This window comes from Macaca fascicularis, chromosome 15, assembly GCF_037993035.2.
Source record: "Macaca fascicularis isolate 582-1 chromosome 15, T2T-MFA8v1.1".
NCBI lineage: Eukaryota > Metazoa > Chordata > Mammalia > Primates > Cercopithecidae > Macaca > Macaca fascicularis.
Window position 1 is genome coordinate 120206651 of NC_088389.1, and position 20175 is coordinate 120226825.

Sequence of the window (20175 nt, forward strand, 5' to 3'; positions counted from 1 at the left end):
GCTGAGAGTTGGGTTTTTGAAAATATAAACAAAATTGAAATACCTTTAGCTAGACTATGATAGAAGTCTCAAAATAAAATCAGAAATGAAAAAGGGGACATTACAACTGATACCACAGAAATGCAAAGTATGATAAGTGAAAATTATAAACAATGATATGCCAATGAATTGAATAAAATAGAAGAAATGGATAAATTTCTAGAAACACACAACCTACCAAGACTGAATTATGAAGAAATACAAAATCTGAACAGACCAATAAGAAGATTAAATCAGTAATCAAAAGAAGATTGGATTAGTGATCAAAAATCTCCCAACAAAGAAAAGCCCAGGACCTAATGGTTTTACTGGTGAATTCTACCAAATATTTAAAGAAAACATAATACTAATCCTTCTCAAACTCTTCCAAGACATCGAAGAGGAAGTACCACTTTCAAACTCATTCTATGAGGCCAGAATTACTCTGATACCAATGCCAAAGACACTACAATGAAAGAAAACTACAGAGCAATATCCTTGATGAATATTGATGCAAAAATCCTCAACGAAATACTAGCAAACAATTGAACAGCACATTAAAAGGATCATAGACCATGACCAGGTAGGATTTCCTTCCGGAATGCAAGGATAGTTTTCATGGCACTCCTTATGGAAAACAGCATGGCGTTTCTCAATAATTAAAAATAAAATTAGCATGTGATCCAGCAATTTCACTCCTGGATATATATGTGAGAGAACTGAAAGCAGAGTGTCAAGAAGAGATATTTGTACACCTAAGTTCATAGCAGTATTTTTTTACAATAAATAGCCAAAAGGCCATTTCCAACAGTTTGGTGGTGGAAATGGGGAGTTAGTGTGTAATGGGGACAGAGTTTCAGTTTTACAAGATAAAAAGAATTCTGGAGATGGAAGGTAGCTATGGTTGCACAACAATGTAAATGTACTTAGGCCACTGAACTCTATATTGAGAATGGACAAGATGATAAATTTAGTGTTATGTGTATTTTACCACAATTTAAAATAGTTACCCAAGTGCCCACTGATAAATGAATGAATAAACAAAAGGTGGCCTATACGTTTTATGAAATATTATTCAGCTTTAGAAAGGAAGGAAATTCTGACATGCTACAACATGGGTGAACCTTAAAGGTATTATGTTAAGTGAAATAGGCCAGTCACAAAAGGACAAATACCATGTGATTCCACTTACACAAAAGCTCTTCAGTAGTCATATTCACAGAAACAGAGGTCAGGATGGTGGTTGCTAGGCGCTGGGGGAAAGGGAAATGGGGAGTTAGTGTGTAACGGGGACCGAGTTTCAGTTTTACAAGATAAAAAGAGTTCTGGAGATGGAAGGTAGTTATGGTTGTACCACAATGTGACTGTGCTTATGCCACTGACTTCTATATTGAGAATAAATAAAGTGGTAAATTTCACGTTATATGTATTTTATCACAATTTTTAAAAAGTGAATAGCCTTGAAAATGGTGAGAATTTATTCAAAAGGCAATGGAGGGGTCTCCAGACATAAGGGGGAGTGTGACATGTAATGGTAATTCTGCACGTGTACAAAACACGACTTGGAGGAAGAAACCCCTGGGAGCAGGGGGCCCAGTCAGGAGTGAGCCTAGAGGTCAGTGGTTCTCAAACATTCAGATGTCTCAGGATGGCTGGGGAGCTTGTTAGATGCAGGTATAGGTGCCCCGGGGACTTGCATTCAGTGGTTCTAGGGAGGACCTGGGAATGCACGATTCTAACAAGCTCCCAGGCGATGCTGATGCTGCTGGTCTAGGCACCCCAGTTGGGGAACCACTGGTCTAGGGAAAGGAAGGGGGTTATCAAGAGATGCTGGAAGGAAATAGGGCAGCCAGCCCAGGGGCAGAAGGGTCATGCCCCGACCATTCCTGGTGACCTGGACATCTGGCCTGTTCTGTTTATACTAGTGAGCTTCAAGGTTGACAAGAAGCCACATGAGGTGGATTTACTTACTACCCACTCACCAGAGCGACATCAATGCATAAACAACCCCAAATGATCCATTTCCTGGACACCCCAGGTTCAGCAAAACTTCCACCACCTGGCGTCTCTGAGAGGCTTCCTTATGCTTTAGTAACCGCTTTTATGGGCCTGGTGGGAGCGACTCTGACCTCAGGGATTGCTTTCTCGTCTGTCATGTGACCTGGCATGATAGCGGTCTGCACCCCATGTGCTTCATGCCTCTGATGGTTTTGAGAGCTGAATGCAAGCGGCTGCCTTAAAAAACTCAGAGTTAATAATTCTCCAAGGCAGAAGCCAGCATTTGCACCCTGGGGAGGCCTGATTTCAGATTAGATGATTCCACAAAGCGTGCCGGGAAGCCCGTGCGACATCTGGTCCCTGGCAGGGTTTCCGGGAGATGTAGGCGACTGCTGCTTCCTCCTTTCCCATCCTGGAGAAGTGTTACGACTCCAGTGACCTCTGCAGCTGCTGAGAAGATAGCAGACTGTGCTCTGGGGTCTTCCAACGTCAGAGCACACACTGGACAGGATATTGGAATGCCAGGTTTGTTAGGGCCAGTCCTGCCCCACCTGGGAGCTGGTAACGTGGTCACAACAGTCTCTTCTGAGCATCTATAATGTGGGGTGGGGGTGGGGATAGGTTTTTGGCCTGAAGAATGTCTGTGTAGCACTCATTTCCGGGACCCTCGCCACTGGGGAGCTTGTGCAGATAAAATCCACCCTCAAACAAGAACATCTCTCCAGCAGCTGGTGGTGGACAGGCAGGCATCCAGAGACTAGAGCAGATGCTTCTCAGCTCTGGCCAGTGAGTGCCCTTTGATCCCTGTGCCCCAGCCTGGAGCTTCCAGGGACCCAGGAGACCTTCCTTCCCAGGTTCCTTCTTGCTCTCCCTGCTCTGTCCTCTCCCCATGGCTGCCTCCCCTTGTGCCATGGCTTAGGGGGAATGTCCTTCCTATTCCCAATGGCCATCTTCTCGTCCTGATGGGCACGTCTCCACCTGTTTCTCTATGGAGCGTGAGCATCAGGAAACCCTCTGTGCTCCCAGTGAGGCTGCCGGTGAGTGGAGTCTGGCTTTGGGAAGCATCTTGAGTGCATGAAACTAACAGCACCAGAAATTTCTGAACAGCACCTGTCCTCTATGGTGTGGCGAGTACCACAGGGAGAGCCCCAGTTCTTGGCACACCATGGGCATGTAGCAGCTGTTTGTGGAACTAAGGGACAAAGGTGTGACCTGCAAGGACACAGTGGCTTTTCTTCTGTTAGGAGAGCCCAGAGGTGCTCCTTAGGCAGGCCAGTAATGGGAGCTGAATGAGGGGAAGGAGGAAGAGGATGGCTTTGCTTCCCTGTGGTGAGGGGGTCCTATTCCCTAACGGCCCTCAGAAATCAGCATTCATACTTGGCAAGGAACAGCTAACCTCCACCTTGGGGAGCGTAGGCTTGGAGAGGGTGTGCCTACTGCAACCACTGGCTTTCTAAAGAATGGGCTTTCTTTGCTGATGCTGGATCAGACGTACTGAGACATGGCCACAGAAGCTCTGCAGCTTTATGGATACGGAAGGTGGGTGACAAAGCCCTGGAGAGGGGACTAGGGTATCCTAAATTCTGAAATTCATCCCCAGATTCACAAGCCCCCATGTGGAAAAGGGAGAAGGACTGCTCGCGTGGTATATGGCCTTGGGTGCAGTGACGGATGGCGCACACCTGCCCCAGTGCCCTCCGCCGAGGCTTGGAGCAGTGGCCTCACCTCTGCACGACCCACCTGCAGGGTAAGGGGCTAGACAAAGCTATCTCAAGTGTAGGGGGCACCAGGGCAGAGGGCCTGGGAAGTATTGCCAGGATAACTAACTGAGGACCAGTGGTTAGGGCAGGGGAGCCCTGCCCGGGTTTCTGTTCTGTCTCTCAGGGGCTGGTGTGGGGTGGGGAGATCAGGTGCACAGTGAGGGGTGTGGCTGTGGATTGAACATAGCATGGTCAGGCTTCTGTCTTTTATTATTTATTTATTTATTCATTTATTTATAATATATCATAGTTGTACATACTTTGGGGGTACATGTGAGGCTTTGATACCTGTATAAAACATGTAACGATCAAATCAAGGAAATTAAGATCTTCATCACCTCACACGTTTATCTTTTTTTGTGTGTTGGGTATGTTACAAATCTTTTCCAGCTACTTTGGAATATATGGTGAGTGATTGCTAACTATAATTTCCCTACTATACTATCAAGTACTAGAAGGCTTTTGTCTTCATTAGGATAGAAACTACCCAAATATGTACTTGGAATATAAAACATATGCATTTTAATCTCAGCCTCATGCTTATGAAAAGAAAGGAAATTGAATAACCAGGGATGATGTTTAAGTGCGTGTCTGTGTAAACATTTAAACATATGTAGAAAGGTATTTTCAGCAAGCATATAACTTGGGAATGCTCTGTGTCTGAATTCTGAATGCATGCAATATACTTTCATCTAAGGAGAATATCATCAGTATTATAAATATGAAGCCATAAAAAATTCTGCCGATGCTTTTAGGGACTGATCAACGCATTGTTTTCATTTGAAATTTTCCAGCTTATGTTGAATCACTTTAAGAACCACTTTGTAAGCACACTTTTGATTTTGAAATTGGCTATGCACTTATTTTGGAAAGGATAGTAACTCCTTTGAATAGAAGCGAAACGCATGAGGTCACATGTTTCTATTAGATGCCTCTGTCTGGAGAACACGCTATTTACAAAACCATGACACTGTCTTACATGGTGTTATAAGGGTTAACAAGTTTCCCCCTTAAGTAATGTCCCCAAGTAAGTGATCAAGTCCTGTGCTGCCAATGGCAGATAAGAGACATTAAGATAAACAGACTGAGAGGAAATAGCCCTAGAGTTCAACAGGAAGAATCCAGCCTGGCTATTAAAAGCTTTTTGACAAGGATGTTCTAAGACCGGCTGGACAGGAGCCGGTGGTAAAGGGGTGTGTGTCTCTTTTCTTGGAAGCCCAGCAAGAGCGGAGCAATAGGTGTTAAGCAGGGAGAAGCAGGCCCTCCTGCCTCAGCTGGCCACTTCCTGCAGTCCTTTAGATAAGGAGCTTAGATGTCATTTTTCCAGAAGTATCCCTCACCTCCCAGACAAGAATAGGAGGCCCAGGTTATACTCCAAGTCCCTCCACAGAACCCACAGCCAGGCTTAGCATAGGGCACCTCGTGATTTCTTGTTTACTTCTCCGCATTCACTTGGCCATCAGCGGGGCCGCATCCTGGTCACCAGTGTGTTCCTGCAACACCAACACTCAAGATTCATTTCTTCTGGCTCACACAAGTTCAGCTGGAAGCCTTCTGCAGCTCCTTTCGGGCCAGTGTGCTTCATGTCTAATAACAATAATAATATGAGCACCCCTCCCTTCAGCCAGAGTTAGCAAGGCTCCTCTGCTTGGGGCGTTGAGTTTCAGGTGAAGAAGAAATACTGGATGAAAGAGATGTTCCTAAGTTTTACTTCCACCATCAAGAGGCAAGTAAAGGGCATCACTGTGGTATGAGGGGGGTGATATCCCTGGTGTTGGCTCCCACGGCGATAGGGGAGGCTCGGTCCCTCGTGCCCTCAGCCAGGAGAGTGGAGATGCCACCTGAGCTTGGATCTGAGGCAGTTTCTGGGAGGAGGTGGGTGGGCCCTGCTGCGGCAGCTGACACCAAGCTTTCCATCCATGCTTCTCGCCTCTGCAGCGCTTCTCCATTTTCCACGGCCCCTCCTCTCGCCAGGACATCCCACACTCCCCTCCCGCCCCTTTCAAATAGGTTACATTTGCTGTTAGAAAAAAAAAAAAAAAAAATGAAGCCACTTTGGGAAGCGGAGGTGGGCAGATCACTTGAGGTCAGGAATTCAAGACCAGCCTGGCCAAGACAGAGAAACCCCATCTCTGCTAGAAAAAAACAAAAACAAAAACAAAAACAAAAATTAGCCAGGTGTGGTGGCACATGCCTGTAGTTGTAGCTACTTGGGAGACTGAGGCATGAGAATCGCTTGAACCTGGGAGGCGGAGTTTGCAATGAGCTGAGATTGCACCACTGCACCCCAGCCTGGGTGACAGATAGAGATTCTGTCTCAAAAAAAAAAAAAACAAAACCCTGAAGCAACCTTCCCTTCATCCCACCAGCCTGACGTGGCTCCCATCTCCTTTTGGTTCCTGGATCTCCTAGGTTCCTGGATAGAATGGCCTTGCTTTGCTCCCATTTTCTCATCTCCCTTCTTCTCTTCTGCCCCCTCCAAACTCAGCCCCATCCCCGTCTCTCTGGAGATGACGTACCCAGTGCACGTCGACATCTCAACAGGCCCCTCCAGCACATGGCCTCCCCGGCCCCTGGTTTCTTCACCGCACACTTTCTGTAAGGGACTTTTGGGGCACTTCCCCAGAGCAGAAAACGCAGCTGTTAAATAGTTGCCAGGCAATTGAATCATTGTGAGCAGTGGTGAATTCCTGTCCCACAGGAGAGGAATTTTACTTTTGTCGTGGGGAGTGGGAGCTATTCATCCAGGGTGGATGGCGGTATTAATTATTGTTGCTGCCAATTCACACGGCAAGAGCTGGGCCTCATCTGCACTCCTTTCCTTCGGTTTTCCCTTCCGAGGAAGGCAGACTTGTTGGGAGAGGACGCTGCAGGCTGAGCCTCACCTCAGCCGGAAGCATCTGGGCTTGCAGAGTTGCTGGGCCAGAAGGCCAGGCCTAGAAGAGGGCAGGTGCTTGAGATGTGGAGCTGCTGGCAGGGAGCAGCTGGAGCTGGGGCTGGTTCCTAGTCTCCTCCTCTATTCACATCAGTGTCCTCCCAGCTCAGAGGCTCAGGTGGGAAGCCTGGAGTGAGTGAGTGAGCTGTGCCATCTCCAGCCCCTCTGGCTTCTTCAGGGAAGGTCGCAGAGAGTTCCTCTCCCCCTCAGGACCACACACACAGAGGGGTGAGGGAAGGGGGATTGGTCAGAAAATCCGGAAAAGACAAAGGATTCCAAAAGCTGAATTTGAAGGAATAAATTTTGTGAAATATGGCCTGCTAGCATTCGTTGCCACTTCTAGTGGCACTAGGAATTGTTTCTTTCCGACAAGGCCAAAACACCCTAGGACAGAAATTCTCAACCACGGAGGGAGTGGCAGTTGTGCTCCCAGGAGACGTGTGGTGATGTCTGGAGACATTTTGTGTGGTCACAACTGGGAGGAGGAGTACAGCCCAGGCAAGCCGCTAAAGTCCTGCAGCGCACAGGGCGGTTACCTGGCAATTTTCTGCTCCCAAATGCCCATGGTGCCAAGGTTGAGAAATCCTATCCCAGAACAACTGAGCTGAGGGCTGGTCCTTCCTAGTGGACAGGGCGACTTTCCACAAGGCCAGGCCTCAAGCCAAAGGATCTAAGGAGAAGAACTCTGGCCATCCCACTCAGGGAGGGGGTAAGCATTTGCCCTAGTCATAGCTCCCTCCCTTCCTCATGCAGCTCCTGATGCCCTCAAAGACTGGACCCCAAACCCCAAACCCAGAAAGCAGCACACACGCACTGGGTGTGTGGGTCCACATCAGGTCAGCGTGAGGGCACTTCTCTTCTTGTCTAACAAGGTCAAGGGACACCTCACGGTCAGCCCGGTGGGAGCCTGGAAATAACTTGTACATTAGGATGACACTGGAGCAGGGCATCAGGGTACCCACTGGGTAGCAGAACCTCAGAACTCAGTGCCCTGAGACTGGTTTTCATGGGTCAGGGATTAGGGCAGGGCATGGCTGGGCAATTCTTCAACTTCAGGTAGCATGGCTGAGCCAGCACGCTGGCACTCTTTCAGAAAATGAGTGTCTGGGAATCTAAACAGTCATTATTTTCGTGTCTGGTGCGTTGATGGGGTGGTGGCAGGTGGGGATCAGCTAGGGCCATGGCTCAGAGAGCTTCGGCACAGCCTCTGGGGGTGGTCCACTTCCCGACGTCGGCTCAGGATTCCCCGAGAAGGAAGAGGATGTGGCCATTTCCAAACGCCTCGGCCCAGAACCTGGTGTCATGTCTTGCCACTTTTGCCAGACTTTATTGGTCAAAGTAAACCCTGAGTCACAGAGATTGAGGGCAGGGCACGTCCACATGCCCTTGGTGGGGGCCTGTGTCAAAGGACCGGTGGCTGTCTCTCATCCCTCATTCGGAAGCTCATCCCAGAGAGGAGGTACAGTGTGCTAGAAACAGAGAGGCCCCCACCTCAGACAAATGGGTTTTATTCCTCCTCCCAGGGTGGCCGAGTGACATGGAGAATGGTGCAGGCGCAGGGCATTCGTGCATCAGAGGGACCCTAATGAGGGAGATCAAGACGCATGTAAGGAGCTCAGCTCCGGCACAGATGCTTTTCTGTGGCCAGGGTGTTCCCATTCCATGGTTTCCTGGTAGCCTCCCCAGCCCTGCTCCTCTCTGCTTCATGTGTACCTCACCTCTACCCCCCATTAACATAAGGACCGCCTGACCTTACGGAGCAGCCATCGAAGTCAGAGCCATCCCACCCACTTCCAGCAATGCTGCTCCCTGGCCAAGAGGGCCTCTGCCAAGCACTGCCCGGATCAGAGCTGCGGTGCCTGAGCCTGTGGAGGATGTGGGGAAGCCGTCTAGGGCAGAACAAGCTCCCTGCCTGCTCCTTCTGCAGTGTGGGGCATGTCATGGCCAAAAGGACTATTTGGAACACTCAAGGAGACTTTGTAATGGGCCAAAAGGGAAAGCCAGTTGTGATGGAGACGGTGTTATCATTAGTGTTGTGGTGGAAATGCAGGTGGGAAGTCCTGTGGCTTCCATGTAACCCTGGCCTGTTCAGAGTGTGCGACAGTGTGGGGTGTGTTGGTGCTGAGTGCTGGTTCTGGCAGAAGCCTGATGCCCGGCAGCTTTTCCAGGAACTGCCTGCCCCTGGGGTCCTGAAGACTGCTCAGGACTTGGGACTCAGATCTGCCCAAGGCTTCTCTTCCTTCTCTGTCTTCCCTCCTCCTTCCCTTGCAGGCCTTGCTGAGGCTCCTAAATGAACTTTGCTGTCCATACAGACCCATGTTAGCTGGAAACATATTTCTGGTCACTTAAATCACTACTGATTTGCAGCCAATGAATAGCTGCTGGCATGGAGATCACAGGCGAAGGGAAACAGCAAAAACATAAAGATGCCTGAAGAGCTAGCGGTAACTTCCAGAGTCATTAACAGAAACTTAAGAGATGCTAGGCCTTGCCAGGATGGCTGGACGAAAAGTGCCCTTTTAGAAAAGCTGTCATTTCAACATATGATTATGGTAAAGTGTCTGCCTGTAGAAAATATTCATACATTAAGCTATTTAAAAAGGTGTTTCACTTTTCTTTTCTTTTCCTTCCTTCCTTCCTTCCTTCCTTCCTTCCTTCCTTCCTTCCTTCCTTCCTTCCTTCCTTCCTTCCTTCCTTCCTTCCTTCCTTCCTTTCTTTCTTTCTTTCTTTCTTTCTTTCTTTCTTTCTTTCTTTCTTTCTTTCTTTCTTTCTTTCTTTCTTTTTTTGAGACAGAGTCTCGCTTTGTTGCCCAGGCTGGAGTGCAGTGGTGCAATCTTGGCTCACTGCAGCTTCCACCTCCTGGGTTCAAGCGATTCTTCTGCCTCAGCCTCCCAAGTAGCTGGGATTGCAGGCATGCACCACCATGCCTGGCTAATTTTTGTATTTTTAGTAGAGACACGGTTTCACCATGTTGGCCAGGCTGGTCTTGAACTCCTGACCTCAGGTGATCTGCCCACCTCAGCCTCCCAAAATGTTGGGGTTACAGGCGTGAGCCACTGCTCCCGCCCTCACATTTCTTTTGATAATTGCATTTCAGAATAACCTTCTCTACCAGTCATGTAACGTCCAGTACTCTCTGTGACATTTGGTCCAAAGACTTCTGAGCTGCACACATAAGATTTTAAAAACTGGCCCCTTCTCCATCCCTTCTTCTCTAGCCCTGTTAAGTAGGTAGCTAGCCCAGGAATTGCAGGTTGAAAGTATTCATTGAAAGTTAGATTTTACTAAGTAAGCAGGCACATTTTTTTGAAGCAAGAAAATCCTTCAGATGATTAAAAAACAGCAAATAAATTGGTCTTCCTTTGACTTCAATTTATTTTGAAGAGATAGAGGACATGGGTCATGGCACCGAATTCCCTGCTGTGTGTCCCGTGGATGCTCAAGAACGTTGGCCAGATGCTTTTTTCTAAGCAGATCCTACCCCTGCTTCGTAGGAAGGGACTGGTGGGAGCCAGCCTGGGTCACCCTGCCCGCTCTCTGCCTTGCCCTCTGGAGCCAATCCTGTACCTTTCTGTAGGTGACAGTCCAGCCCCAGAGACTCTGCGGCCTTTGTGCTGTGTTTTCTGTGAATGGAGGCACGGTCCAACATGCACAAAAACATCAAGGCAAAGGAGAAAACAGCTCTTCAAATGCCCTTAAAGACCACACCATGTCCTGGCGATTTTACATTCAAGTCCTAGCCCACTTTGTTTGTTTCAGAACTGGAGCCTCAGTGACAAATGGCTGAGGCTTGGCAGAAAACTGTGTCCAGGGATGCTCTGGCCTCTTTCCCGTACCTGTGCCTTTAAGGCAGATGCTGTATTTACTCGACTATTTGCTCTCACAGTGGAAAGTACACCAGAGGCTACTAATGTATTTACTTTAGGGAGACCAAAGAAATGATGCTGAGAACATCTCACATGATATGTGATTGTGTGTTTGGTGTGTCTATCTCCTTGATGTATGTTCTACGGAAAGGAAATCAGTGCATGGACCCTTAGGAAACGCAGAGGGAGGTGAGCAGCAGTGCGTGCATCCCCACCCGCACAGTGGGCTTGGGTGCTCTTGCGGCTGTAGACCTTGCTCCATGAGGACCCCTGTGCCCACTTTCCTGAGCACACGCTTCTGAAAGTCCCCAGTGCAGCGCTGTGTGGGTGCTCAACGTGGGTCTCTGCCACCTGGCTCAGAGTCACCCCGAAAAGCTGTGCACGACCAGAGAAAACAATAAGCTATCTTTCCTTGGAAGAATGGCTGAGGGGTGGGCCACCTTTTAATTACCTTTTCCCTGTGAATGGTCGTCTGCTACAAGTTGCTGTGGCCAAAAAGAGGGCCCCTTAGTGGACTCATGGGGCCTGGAAGGTGAATGCTGGGCTGATGTTGAGGGATTAAGCATTGATTCCTTAAGGCCTCAGGCAGCTGCAAGCCTGGTGACGGCTCTTTCATTACCCGGTGGAAGGACGGCGTTCTATTGAATGCATCCACACAAGGTTCCGTTTGTGACTGCACCAACCATGTGCGGCTTACAGAAGATGGCGAACAGATGAGGGAGATGAGGGAAGGTGGTGGTTCTGGGCCCTTACTACACATTAATTTGAGCCTCTGGGCTGGGACCTGGATGTCACTTTGTTTAAATTTTCAGGGTGATTTCCAAGTGTCTCCAGACGTGAAGACCGCTGCTGAGTGGCTTCTAGTGGATGGAGGTGATGTGCATAAGTCCTTCTGGTTGAAGACCCCCAAGCCAGACCCTTGGGGAGCCTTTCTTGGTCTTCTTGGAACCAGGTAAATCTACTTCTGACGGGCCACTAAGAACACTCAAGGGGTGATGATGTGCCAGGGTGGTTTGTGCATATGTTAAGTTGAATTTTTTTCTCATGTCTTTTCTCATTAAAGATATAACACGACACAACATAATACAGCTCAATATAATACAGCACAATGCAATGCAGTATGACACAATACAACACAATGCAGTACAATATGGTACAGCCCAGCACAATAGAAGAGAACACACACTGCAACACAACACACTACAACACAACACGCCACCACACAGAAGCCAGGCCTTTGCACTGGGTTTGTGTTACTGAGCCCAACAACAGCTCTGTTCTAAGCTTTATCTGCACAATTCTAAACTCCCTGAGGAGGTATGTGGGTTCACCCTGAGGGAGCAGGGTAGAATAGAGAGAAAGCACCTCTGGTTGGGGGTGAACTGGGGACAACCAAGGGGACAAGGAGAGAGCCCAGGACGGAAGGGTTACCTCTAGGGTCTCATGGGTTACAGGGGCTTACAGTCAAGGCGTCCTGGGAGGTGGCAGGGTTTCAGAGAGTCATTGGCTCATGGGGCTTTAAGAGGTTGGACCCCAGGCTTACCAGGCTGGGCCCACAGCTGTCCCCATGCAGGCTTGGACAACAGAGGAGGATGTCTACATTATCCACCAGAGCCAACTGACCATCAAAGTACTGCCCCTAGTGTTCCTGATTGGTTAGGACCCCAGTGACTGAGGACTCCTTGGGGCAAAGCTGTTAGGCGGTGTCCACTAAGGCTCATCAAACACCTACCACGAATGCTCCGTGACCCAGCAACCCCACTTCTTGAAATATACTCAAGGGAAATAAGTGCATATATCTGCCAAAAATGTGCACAAAGATGCTGCAGCATAAACAAATTGTGGCTTATATCATGAGTAGCAACTGTCTGGGGTCAGTGTTGCATGGGCAGTAAAAGGAATTTACCAGGACAGTTGTAGGTAGAGAAAGGCTGATTTATTAGAGAAAGTAGGAAAGTACGTTGCAAGAAAAGAACGGGCAAATCAGCAAGGGAGGAACTGACTGCAAGGAGACAAAGGCTTGGTGGGAATTTTATAGGATGATGCTTGTGCTGGAAAGGGTGACTGCAATACTGACAACACCAAGGCATCTGTCCCCCAGCAGGCCTGGGAGCCTGGGAGTGAAGGAGGCTACCCGTCTCACTCCCTGTGGGGGCCCATCCTATGGTGTAGTAGGAGCTTTGCTAAGTGTTTCGGAAGGTCCGGTGGAGCTGGGACTCTCTCAGTGTGCAGGAGCTGGGAACTCAGGAGTGCCTCTGTGTGTTACAGTGACATCAGGGGTCCCAGACAGCCCTGGCAGGCATCCCCGCACTACTAGACACCTGCCTGCTTGCCAACAGGAGCCCTGGGCCAACGCCTGGACCAGACTCTGAGCATTCTCATTACAGGGTTGGCCAGCTTCCAGGCCTTGCTCAGCCAACAGCCTCACCTCAGGTCCCTATCCCCGACCCCCTGCCTACAGCAGCCTCTGTGTGCTGGGGCCTGGACCCCCAGGAAAACCCCATGAGACCCTCAGCCCCAGCCCTGTGCTTTGGGGCATACCTCTGAACACCTGCAGCCGGCTTCTCACTCTTTCCTGGACACCAAGTCACCCCTGGACCCTGTGGAAATGTGAGTATTGTCTCAGAGGGTCTGCGGCAGGCTGGAGCCTGTGGTTTTAACCAGCTCTTGGGTGCTGCCATCGCTTTGGTGCAGGGACCGCACTCTGCGTAGGGAGTGTCTGGAAGGCCTGGCGAGCCACCACGTCCCTGCTAAACAATGATAAACACATACACTTCTACCTGCAACAGCAAGCCCATGCATACAGGAGCATGTGTGCAACCCAGTGCAATATTTAAAGAGCCATCAAGCAGATGGCACCGTGAGAAAGACTCCCTGGGCCACAAGTGTGCAGACTCGTACCCCTGAAGCCCTGAGCAATTTTCCCATCACATGACCCGCCCCACTTCCTGAGTTTCCGGGCTCTCGCTGCATCTGGAGGTCTGCTGGGGTCAGCTGAGGCTTCCCTTTGCTTTGGAGGCCACGTGGGAACTGTCCTGCCCAGGCCCCGGAACTTTCCAAGCAGCACCTCCAGCTCCCCTCACAGTTCCCCCAGGGCTATTTTTAGGATCCTATTTTTGCCCTGTTTGAAGTTCATGCTGACTTCACCACCTAATTAGAAAGGGCAGCTCCCTGGAATTATCTGTCCCACATTCTACTCTGTGTACTGTACAGAGCAGAGGTGATCAGATGTCCCCCAGCTGGGGCCAGGTGCCTGGTGACTGTCCCTCCTTGCCTGGGCAGAGTGTCTCGGAGCCCACCCCAGTGGCCAGGCCTGAGACAGGCCCTGGTTCTGTTTCTCCTGCCCGCCTGTGCTAACCCAGCCTGCCTGCACTTGCTCCTACGGTGGGGTCCCAGACCCACCTGACTCTATCCACAGCCCAGAGAGAGGTTGCAGGAGGCAGAAGGGGGATGCGGCTTGTGTGGGGCCTGCTCTGGCCAGGTCAACCTGTCAACAGTGCTCTGCACTCCCCAGGGAATGGACTGTCCCCACAGGGCTTCCACCTGCTGGGCTGGGCTGTCTCTCCCAGCTCTTCTCACCTGGAGGGCTGTGGGCTCACACTGGAGTCTTGGATTTCTGTCCTGATGCTGCAGGTCTGGGAACCTGCACTTGAGAGTCTCAAAGTCCTTGGAGGGATGCCAGGCCTCCCTCTCGCCACCCCAAACCCTGCCAGAGTTCTCTGAGCACCATGAGGCAGCATGAGTGTGGAGGGTGGACCGTGGGCCCAGGGAGGACTGAGTTTCCCTCTCTTGTTTGTCATTTTCCATGTGATGACAGCAGGTTACTTACTCCTAGAAAGCTCAGTTTCCCAAGGTTAACCTTACCCATCTCATGGGGATGGTGTGATCATTGAATAAGTTAATGCACATAAAGCCTCAGGCATAAAGTAGACAAGTAAAAAAGGTTATTTCTTCTCCAGTTCATCACTGTCGACAGGTCTGACTGTCATGGATGTGGCATCATGGGTCGGGCTGAGGACCTGCCCGTGTGCTCTCTGGAGCCCCTTCCTGACTCCTCAGGGCAGTGCTGAGCTGAGCATGGGCCCCGAGGATCTTGTCTCTCCCAGCTCACCTGTGACCTGGGCCACCCCTGGACGGCCCCAGCCTCAGTTTCCATCTGTGAAATGGGAGAATCCTCCTCAGTTCTCCTAGTGCTGCTCAGAGGCTCCTTAAGGTAGTAAATTAAGCAAGTGTCTGGAGAATTTTGGGGGACCTGGAGCCCCCACACCCTCATGAAAACTTGTGAGGTCCAATCCCCCTTTCAAGGTATGAGCACAGCCTTTCCTAAACACAAGGAGATTCTTCCCAAACTGGATTAACTGGGGCACCCCACTGAACTGGAAATAAACTCTACTGATTGGGTTGAAAGCTGCCCGGAGGTGCCCAGTTTGGGAGGATCTCATCCACACAGGGGATGGCTCCCTTCAGCATGGCCTCCTCTGGACTTTCCACGGCCGCCGTCACCATTTCTCTGAATGTGACATCTCCGGCCTGGCACTGGGTTTCTCTCTACCCGGCTGCAAACATGAAGAGAGCCAGGACTATGCCTCTCACACGCACGTCCCCTGCAGTCTCAGATGCTTGGCAAGCAGTTATTAGTGAACAAAGAGCACAAAAGACAGGCGTGGCCCAGCCCTCTGTCCACACACAGGGACACAGGCCCTAACTAGTCCTGCCTCCTCCTGCCCAGGTCTCTCAGGAACACTCCACTTCACTCGGGGAAGCACCTGATGGAGAGGTCTGGGCGATGGGGCTGGGCGAGCAGCAGCCCTACTGCACATCCTCCTGCTCTGGGCAGACCCTTGAGCGCCTCTTGGATGCTGAAGCAGGCTGCTTACAAAGCCAATGTTAACAAAGGCCCAGCCTGAGGAAGGTGATAGGATCTGCTCCCGCAGTGCGAGTCAGCCCAGGCTGGGCTGTGTTCAGGGCATCCAGGGAGGAGGCCTGAATTCTACAATTAAAACGTAAACGCAGGAGCAATCTAAACAACCAGGCTTGGGCATGTCCTGTTTGTTGTGTAAATCCATGAGTCTGGTTCGCATGGCCAAATGCTCCCTGACAGCTGACTGCCAAGTTTCTGTTAGGACGTGACCTCCTTCAACCCCGGCCTTGTTTGGGTTTATGCTGGGGTTGAAGTCTGAGGAACATCTAGATGGGGGCCTCCTAGAGTGTGGCCTGTCACTGTGTCCGGAGGGACATGGGCAGACCATCTCCCCGGGCGTCCAGGCAGCGGCTACCCGAGGCCTGGCCAGCTCCTCACCTGCTCCTGCTGAGCGTCTGTGCCCGCGGCAACCGAGAAGTCCTGTGTGTGCCCTGTAATTCTGCTGCTTCTTAGAAGCTGTGAACACACAGAAAAACTGCTCGACAGCTTCCGCACTGATCTCTTGCTCTGTCCTTTTTTTCTTCACTTTAATTTTTTTTCTTCTACTCTTTTTCTGTCAGGAAGCAGTCAGCAGCCATGTGAGTTACACTGTGGAGGTCTCCTGCCTCGGTTGGAGAGGCCCTCAGTGCATGTTTAGGAACTGCAGCCAGCTGGCCTTCCCCTCTTTATTCAAAAGTCGGATTCCTCCTTACTGCTCGACAGACCCCCCAGAGTGCCAGCTGTGCAGGGCCCAAGGCTGCTGAGGGCAGGGGAAGGCAGCTCTGGCAGCTCACGAGGGCATCCATGCGCCCCCCTGCCATCTGCGGAGCTGAAGTTTAAGGCATCCTGTGGGCCCCTACCACACCTGCCTTTGGTGACAGAAGGGCAGGCGTATGCTCAGTTCTTATCCTGAAGCCTTCCAGCTGGCTACTTCATCATCCGTACGAGTCCACAGGACTGCGGGGACAGCAGCTCCCGAGGCCTAAAGACTCCTCGTCAGTCAAGTGCGGTGGCAAGTGCCTGTAAGAGGAGCTACTCGGGAAGCAGAGGTGGGAGGATCGCTTGAGGCCAGGAGGGGCAACATGGAGGGAAACGAGCTCTTAAGAAAAAAAAAAGAAAGAAAGAAAAAAGTTAAAAACGTTTTATGAAAAAGTAAAATTTAAAAAAGACTAAATAAGTAAGTAAATAAATAAAATGGGTGAGCCCTGCCCCCTGCCCCTCCCAGCTCTGCCGTGTCCCCGCACACATGGGTTTCACTCACAAGGGCCTCCCTCTCCTTCTCGGGGTGCCTCACCCTCGGCAGGGCCCTCCCCAATCTCTCCTCCCCACTCCACACCTTCTCAGCTTCTCAGACTGACTTGCCCATTGCTCCATGGCCTTTTTTTTTCTTCTTTTTTGTGTGTGTGTTTGTGAGATGGAGTCTGGCTCTGTCGCCCAGGCTGGAGTGCAGTGGGGCGATCTCGGCTCACTGCAAGCTCCACCTCCCGGGTTCACGCCATTCTCCTGCCTCAGCCTCCCGAGTAGCTGGGACTACAGATGCCCGCCACCACCATGCCTGGCTAATTTTTTGTATTTTTAGTAGAGATGGGGTTTCACCATGTTAGCCAGGATGGTCTCGATCTCCTGACCTTGTGATCTGCCCGCCTTGGCCTCCCAAAATGCTGAGATTACAGGCGTGAGCCACCATGCCTGGCTGCTCCATGCCATTTTTTTAAAAATTATTTTTTCCCCTTTAAAAATTACTGCAAAGGGCTTCAGATCTACGTGCATAAGAAAGGACATACAGAGAAGAAGGCAGGCCACCATCTGTGGTCCGGCTACATCTTGAAGTCAATCAGGCTGGTGCAGGTCCAAACTGGCTGCTTAGGATCAGCTCAGGTACCATAAGGGCCAGAGAATCTGCTCCTTTCCCCCTGCCCCGAGCATGGATGTGCCCAGAAAGTGGTGCAGGATAGGTGAGCTCCAGAGGGGAGGAGGCCATCCCAGCAGGCTGAGGATGGTGCTCAGGATCTGGAGGGTGTGACACTCCCTCCTCCCCTCCGGGGATCAGCTCAGTCCCCCATCCCAGCCCCGTCTTGCCCTGTGCATGTGAAGATCCCCTGCCTCATCACACAACTTTCTTTGTCCTATTTCTCCCCTTGTCAGGTGGCCAAGAACATGGTGTACAGTTCAGAGAGCCTCTCAACGCGTTGCTTTTAAGTTGAAGACGGGGCCAGCCCAGGGTATCAGCAACCTCGGCCCCTGCTCCGTGCACCATTGCAGGCTGGTGCTATGACCTTTCCCCAAAACCACCTGGGCTTCTCACACATAGAAACAGGGTGACCTCCTAGATGGGTAGACACGCTGCCCTCCAGCTGAGGGTTGGGGTGATGAGATGGGCTGAACTCTGTTCCCCCAAATTTGTATGTTGGAGTTGAACCCAGGACCTCAGAATGTGAGTGTAGTTGGAGACAGGGTGATTAAAGAGGTGAGTAAGGTAAAATAAGGTCATTATGGTGGGCCCTGATTCAATAGGACTGCTGTCCTGGGAAGAAGAGATTAGATACACACAGAGGGACCACCATGTGAGCGTGCAGGGAGCAGACGCCATCGGCAAGGCGAGGGGAGGCCTCAGAAGGAACCAGCCCTGCCGACAGCCTCGTCTTGGACATCCAGCCTCCAGAGATGTGAGACGATACAGCTCTGCTGTTTAAGTTGCCAGGTCTGTGGCACATTATTACCGCGGCCTCAGCTGACCCGCACAGATGGTCTCTCGGTGAAACTGCCTCCCCGTCTGCCTTCTGTGCGTGCTGGCAGGTGAGTGAATGAGCAGACAGCTTCGTTTCCTCCCCAGGCCTGAGCAGGCAGCGGCTGCTTTCCAGGGAGCAGCCCCACCTCGCCTCCCAAGCCCATGCCTGAGGCTGGCCTTGCTATATTTGCCACCAAGATTCCTCAGGGAGCATGTCTCTTCAGGCGCTCCAGGCCCCCAGTCTCAGGACCCAACTCAGCATCCAGCCCAGATTGTTGATCTGTCTTTTCCTTCCTAAAACACCAATTATTTTGGAAGGAGCCCAAGAAACTTTCCACTGAGTGTGCATGACAAGGGGATGAAGGAAAAGCACCCTCCTTCGGCCATTTCTGCAGGCCCTGTGCTTGGCAGAAAGTGCCTCAGAGTCCTTGCCAATAGACTTATGCCCAGTGCCCCAAGGGACCAGTGTGTGTCTCTGCCCAGAGAAGGCGGGGAGAAGGAGGAGGTTGGTTCTGCTCCAGCTCGAGGTGGACCTGGCTTTGGGACTGTCATGGGACCAGGGAGGTGACCTTGTATTCAAAAGTTACCACATCCATAACCCAAACGACCTTTCACCTTCTGTTTTTCTGCTAAGTGGCAGTTAAAGCAAGGAATACGATCTCCACAGGTTGTGTGTCCACAGCAGTGAAGGAATCGGGGTTTGAGGAATTATTTGGAGATTGTTACCACTTTAGAGTGACCAACCCGGGCTTCTAAGAGGAACAGTCGGCTTTCCTTCTGGCTGTTCATGTACGTGCTAAGTGTATCCTGAAACTCAATGATTAAGTAATATAGTGAACAGAAGTGGTGATTCTGGGAGGGAGAGGACCACCAGGAGAACAAAGTGGGGCAGCTGGGAGGATGCCAGTTGGAAAAGAGGTGGCTGTGTGGGTGGATCTCTTGAGGGCCTTGCAGCATGCTGAGATAGAACGAGCAGCGGAGGCAGCGGGCACAGAGAACAGCCGAGGGGAGGTGACATGGGAGTGCTGCTTTACAGGATGACTCAGTGAGCACAGAACAGTCTAGCAGACAGGGACACCATGTGCAGAGTCACGGAGCCAAGGGGGCCTGGCACAACTGGGAGCCAGCTGGGGCCTTGCCTGCCATGCCGTGCCATTGTGCAGAAACTCTGGGGATGCGTCCTTTGGGAGCCAGCGGGGAAGGGCATGGCCTTCCGTGGCTGTGACAGCGCCCCACTGGCACTGTTTCCACTGTCCACCCAAACTGGCCGTGGACTGTGATTATTCTATAAGGCCCAAGACACAGGGCACGAGGAGTTCTGCAGAACAAAATGTGGGGCCACAAACAGGTGTGATGGTACATTGTTAAGTGTCTCCAGTTTTGGGAGCTGATGACACCTTGTGGGGTATGCACACCCACCCCTCAGGCCTGACCGCCTTCCCTCCTGCCAACAGGCCCAGCACAGCTGTCCAGGGATGCCGCCGGAAGCAGCCGCAGGCCCCTACAGGGCCATCCTCCTGTCCCTATCCTGCCCTTTCCTTGACATCCCACGTTCTCCAGCGGTGCTAATTGGAGCAGCGTTAGAATCCTCTGGAGGGCTCTGCTGCCCCCACGCCCCAATTTTCTTATGTAATGGCTTTGTCTGGGGCTGGTACTTGTTTTGTCAACAGGATCCCAGGGGATGTTGATGGTGCTGGTCTGGGGACCGCGCTTTTGACAACCACTGCTTACAGCAGGACAAATCATGTGCAAATAACACAACAGGCCTCTGCATTCATTTCCTAGGGCTGCTGTAACAGAACATGCCAGTCTGGGTGGTTTAAAGCAACAGAAATGTTTTCTTTTCCAGTTCTGGGAGGCAAATACCAGAAATCGAGGTGTGCATAGGGTGAAGTTCCCTTTATCTACAACAGAGCAACGGGGAATCCAGCCCATGTGTGCAGTTCAGCCTGGGGCAGGGTGGGGCCTGC

The 20175-nt window shown here is 51.1% G+C and overlaps 1 long non-coding RNA gene across 1 annotated transcript; it reads left to right on the forward strand.

Moving 5' to 3' along the window:
* Positions 1-17308: 17308 nt before the first annotated feature.
* On the forward strand, positions 17309-19943 carry LOC135967602 (uncharacterized). The gene is made up of 3 exons (XR_010581749.1): positions 17309-18273; positions 18873-18994; positions 19660-19943. It is a non-coding gene; the product is annotated as an uncharacterized lncRNA (long non-coding RNA).
* Positions 19944-20175: the final 232 nt, after the last annotated feature.